Source organism: Vespa mandarinia, chromosome 6, assembly GCF_050613455.1.
Source record: "Vespa mandarinia isolate Hongniang chromosome 6, ASM5061345v1, whole genome shotgun sequence".
In the NCBI taxonomy this organism is placed as follows: Eukaryota; Metazoa; Arthropoda; class Insecta; order Hymenoptera; family Vespidae; genus Vespa; species Vespa mandarinia.
Window position 1 is genome coordinate 1,596,501 of NC_140815.1, and position 6,000 is coordinate 1,602,500.

Genomic DNA, 6,000 nt, shown 5'->3' on the forward strand with positions numbered 1-6,000 from the left:
TAAGACGAAGGAGGCGTGGCTTCGGCATTGATCCAGAACCCCCACTCTGCTGCTTAAAAGTACAGTCCTGGCTGTTCCGCTTCTATGCTCACCATCGCGACGACCGCCTGTAAGAAACTAGCAAGAAATGAATATTCATGAGCCACCGACTTCGTCGTTTCAGCATCGTTCTCGAATCTGTATCTTTACCGAAGAAAAATCATCAAAAGTCTTAGTATATATTTACGTAATATCATTCTAGATTTGTACAATCAACGATTTTTTTCTTTTGTTTTTGTTTTTCTTTTTTCATTTATATTTTTACCGTTACAATTTCGAGAAAATACGGTATAATAGTTTTTCTTTTTCTTTCTTTTTGTTTCTACTTTTTTTTTTTTTATATATTATATACAGTTTTATTATTACGGTATCGATACGAATAGATTTTTTGACCAATTATATCCTATTCGAATGATCGAATTTTTTATTGAGAATCTAGAAATATAATGCAGACATTTGAAAATAATTTATAAACATTGAATTTTCCTCTCCTTTCTATCGTTGCCAAATCGAACGTCTTAATAGATTTTTCATTAATTAATGGAGATGTCCATCAATCGACTCTCGCCTCTTCGAAATTTAATTATATTTTTTTTAACGATACCCCCGGTGACTATAAATTTATTATTCTTGTCTTCCTCTCTTCTTCCTAAATAGATTTAAATTACTCGTTATAATTCTATTTCTATTTACCCTTTCAGGATATTGCTTTATTTAAATTTATTAAGGAGAACGGCTGAGGGCTGGAAAAGATAGAGAATTGATTTTTGCCTACGATATTTCATTATTATAGAAAACGATGAAGGATCGAAAGATCATACTTCTTATTTACGCACACTAGTAATTATTAATGAAATGTATTAATCCTTATTAACGTCAAATTCTAGATATTAAGGGACAGGATGGGTACAATATTTTTTTATTTCCATACACAGCAATTACGACAAAACTTGATATACATAAAAATTCATTTAACGTATTGAAAACTGGTTCAAGCAGAAAGCATTATAAAGGAAGACGATAAGCTAATCCTTGTCATTGAATTGTCAGGGATACACTGATGTAGATTCTCTAGTCCATCGGCGTCTGTTTCTATTTACCATACTCAAGGAATTATTTTACCCAATTGTAGAATCTGCGTGAGATACGTAGACAGAGAGAAAGAGAGAAAGAGAAAAGGAGAGAGAGAGAGAGAGAGAGAGAGAGAGAGAGAGAGAGAGAGAGAAAGAAAGAGAGACAGTGAAAGAGAAAGAGACACACAAACACATAGATAAAGTATGTTTGTGTGTATGAGAGAAAGAGAGAAAGAGAAAGAGAGATAGAGAGAGAGAGACAGACAGACAGACAGACAGATATAGAAATAGGGAAAGGGAGAGAGAAAAGGAGCAAGTATGGCGGCGAATTGGTTGCCGGTACGTTCCCAGAGTACACCAGGAGTTTGTTCTAACTTGCAGTCGGTGCCAGTTCTCTTCAAACAGGCTAGATTATATTCTACGTCTCTCCATTTCGTTCCCTGCTACCTCGCGATTCGCGCACACCGACTGCTCTTGTTTGTTTAATCTAACTTCGTACCTGCCACCATTTGGCTGATTGTAAAAAATAGATCGTACGAGGAACCTAGGAAGGTATCAATTTGAAATTCACAAGTTCTCCAAGATTTCTCGATTAATTCGTCCTTTAGATCTGATCCTGATCCGAAAATGATTCTGAGTGTAGATCATGCTGATGATAATCTCTGTTGAGAGATCTTCCCTTAATTATTGATTCATGATTGGTCTCATTATTTGGACTTTATTTCTTTATAGTTTCAATGAAAAGAAATATTTTACGTCAAAATTTTATTGACTCAGTTATATTCAGTCCGTGCCTTTAAAGAGGGAATGATTATTTTAATTGTAATTATATCGAAGGAAGAAACCGGTCAATGATTAATACAATCTCAATTGATCTTATAATAGTCACGTAATATTAAGACAGGTTTTTTTTTGGTTTTAAATTGTCTAAGACAATGCTGAGCTTTAGAAACGGCTTGAAGGTCTGATTTACAGAGCTGTTAACGTATCTGATAAAATACAACCTGTCCCATCGCTTTTATTGCAACCATTCTCCGCAGTTTCGAAACGTAGATTTCTCCATGTGAAACATTTCTGTTTCCCGTCCTGCCGGTACCTATCGAGTATTTCGAATGACTTGGTAAGGTAATTTCAATTGGCCCGCTATTCACATTCCACTCGATTCACTCGTTTAAGCCGAAATTTTTGACCAAGCCAATTGTCTAAGGGGTGTAAATGGAGTTAGGCGACTGGTCCTCTGTCTTTCTCTTTCTCTCTCTCTCTCTCTCTCTCTCTCTCTCTCTTTCATTCTCTATCCCTCGCGATTTAATTCACTTTGATCTTACCGCTGAGTTACCACTGGTGTTGTAGAAACCTCTGATTCAAATCCGAAAGGTAAGATTAACTCAACTCCGCGATATATCGTCCATGCTTGTTTCGTACGATTCATTTATATATATTATATCCTAAATTGTAAGAATCCACAAAAACCATCGATGAGGTGGTTAATATTTTTTCGTAGATTATTTTTATGTTTTTGAAAAAAAAAAGAAAAATAAGTAAAACTAAGAAATAAAATTTCAATATCAACTTGTATAACCTCAAGTAAAGGAATGAATGAACGGTTTTAAATTAGATTATTTGAAACAAAATAAGATTGTGGGATCAAATAAAATAAAAAATTAAATTTGCTCAAATAACTTTTAAATATCGTATAAAACGTATAGTTTATGTTTTATACATACTTAATATAGATATTTTGTTCATAAATCTGTTCTACATATCATCAAAAAAAAAAAAAAATAAAGAATGCTGAGAATAATAAACATGTTTCTATCATATGGAGTAAAACTGTGTCGAACCAAAAAGAAATTAAAATAAGTTTAGAAAAAGGAAGAAATAATTCTGTTTAAGAAGAATTTCTTCGTAACGGTTAACGAGTCGCAGCACGGATTCTCGTACGATCCTTTAAAATATTTAGTGGAGGTGGTCCTCGGTTGTGGAGGAGTACAACCTCCTGGAATAGGTGTACTACGAGATGCACGGTGGGGTTTGCTAGCGGAGGAGAGACTCATCCAAGTTGGCAACTTTCGGTCGTATTAGCTTTTGTATATATATTACCTCATTTGCGAGAGGAAAGCTTATACTTCTGCCCCCTGTAGACACTACATAGATATATATGCACTCACCCACCGCCTTCCCTTACAATATACTCGTGCAAGTGTTCTGGTTATATTCCACGTTTCGTGAGACACGTCGACTCCCGTTGCGATGAGAAGAACGCCAAAAACTATGAAAAGAGGGGGGGAGAGAGAGAGGGAGGGGTGGGGGAGAGATGGAGAAAGACCTTTTTACTATAATTCCACATGCAAAGCACGATGATGTTGGAATAGTAACGAGCGATTTAACGGAGTTTCCTCAGAGATAAGCGAATTATCGTGTTGTAGAAGTAAGAAGAAAAAAGTAAAATGTAAAAATAATGAAACGTTTTTCGGTGCTCGACAAATTGAGACATTACATATGTACGAGAAAGAAAGAGGAAGAGAAAGAGAGAGAGAGAGAGAGAGAGAGAGAAAGAGAGAGAGAGAAAGAGAAAGAAAGAGAGAGAGAGAGAAAGAGAGAGAGAGAGAGCGAGCTAAGGAAATATATCGTAGTTGGAACGCATCTTTGCATTATTGCGAGGATTGTTTTGAATCATAGTGTGCTTAGGTTGGATTATCCTCGTGCATCTCTTTGGACAAGTTGGGCGAAAGTAGAAAAGGAGCAATGGTGAAGATGAGGATTGCGAGATTCTAAAAGAGAAAAGTATATAAAGAGGAAAAGAGTAGTATTCGCTAGTGCAGATGCTCGTATATGTGTACTTGACTAGATATAAGCGTTTGTGGGAGGTGAAAGAGGTGGAAAAGGTGGAGAAGGAGAAGGAAAAGGAGGATGAGGATGAGTAGGAGAAGGAGGAGCAGGAGGGAGCACATCGCCTTCGAGCAAGTATTGCCCGGTTGTCAGATAGTAGGTAGGGTCGTGGAAGGAGAGAAGGTACCTACGTGGAGGTTAGGTTGGAATATAGTTTAAGCTAGACGAATGGGTTGGTGGGTGGGCTGGAGGCAGAAGAGTGAACCGAGGCGGGTAGTTTTGCCTGGGTAGTACCCCGGCGCTCTGCCACCCTTTCAACCACCCCCAAGCCGCCTCACGACCACCCTCGGTTACTACCACTACTGCTGCTGCTCCAGCACTTTCTCTCTCTCTCTCTCTCTCTATTTCTCTTTCTCTCTCTCTCTCTCTCTCTCTCGCTCTCGCTCTCTCTTACTTTCTCTTTCCCTCTTCCTCTCTTTCTCTTTCTCTCCTCCACCTTCTCGACGACGCCATACCCTCGCTCATAATATCCTGCACGTCAGACTTTGAAAACTCCAACAATTTCCTCCTGCCGCCTGGTTGGAGAGCCGCGAGGGGTGGACGGGGACGGCCGGGGCTCCGGGGGTTGCTTCTGCTCGCTCTCTCGTGGAGATGGTTCCAGGCTGCCGCCGCCGCCGCCACCACCGCCGCCACCGCCACCGCCACCACCGCCTTCTCTCTCCTCTCTTTCTGCCGCCACCCCGGAGCTCCGATACCGGGGGTTGAGATGGTGGCGAACCGACGGTGCGAGGGAGACGAGTTTCGAGTTTATATAAAGTTCGGGCCACATCAATAATTATAAGTAGAGAGCCGAGGCAAGATGGCGCACCCGACTGGTAAACCCCATCCCCCGATTTACCTCAACACCCACCCCTCCCTACCGAGTCATTATTCAAGACATCCTTAATTCCTCCTTCTCCACCTCCTCCTTTTCCTCCTTCTACTCCTATTTCTTCTTCTTCTCTCTGTACCTCTCTCTGCCTCTCTACTCTCCAACTTTCCATCATTATCTCTTCGTTTCATCCCCTTACGTCGTCTTCAAAACTGCTTCGAAGCAGTACGCAAATTTCAACGTCGATTCAATCCTTCTTTCGCATCCCTTAGTCCGGTTCTCTTCTGAAATTTCAAGCAAATAATAATCTTAGAATAAAACGTCATTTACTTTATCTTAAATTATCCAAATGAATTTTTCTAAGATTCAAAATTATGATTCGATAAAAAAATCAAATTTATCGAAAGTAACGAACGGTGAAATATTCGTTGTTACATTGTCAGAAACGATCGGCATATTTCTCAAGCATATTTAAAATTTTAACAAAGATACACTAAGCGCTAAGTCATTAAACTTCTCGCGGGGGGAAAATAGAAAAAACAGAAGGGGAAAATGATGGAGGTTGCCTTGCTTTCTGGCAAAGATGACGGTTGATTAATGTCGAGGGTAGTTTCTTACCCTCTCTCACTCTCTCTCTCTTTCTCTCTCTCTCTTTCTCTCTTTCTTTACTGATTCGCTATTTTCAATCCTAATAACAAGCTTTACATTAGCTAACGTACAATACCATTAACATAATGCGTTCATAGAATACAATAAATGACTTAATTTACTTATTTACTCGATTATAAATTCTTGTTGATTTTGTGTTCGGTTAAACAAATATTAAATTACAATTACTTTTCAATTTCTCGATCTAAAGTCTTATAATTTGTATTAAAAGTATTCACATATTAACCATGTTTATAAATTTTATTGTTTTATTAAATAATGTAACTTAATGCAATCGGTGATGTGTCCAATGACACGGGTTCGTTTCCTTTGGTATCCAAAGTATGGCTTCTTTTAGTTTCTATAGAAGGGATGGCAAGTACGGGATTAATAGACGAACAAATTAGCGCAAAGTTTGGGTAGAGAGCCGCGTGCACCCGCGGCACTAATCCCGTGCATTAAAAGTTAACGGCGAGCTGGCGCGGCCCGTGTGTCCTTCCTGGCATTAGATTTCTGAGTTTCCCGGCCGAGTTAGGGCAA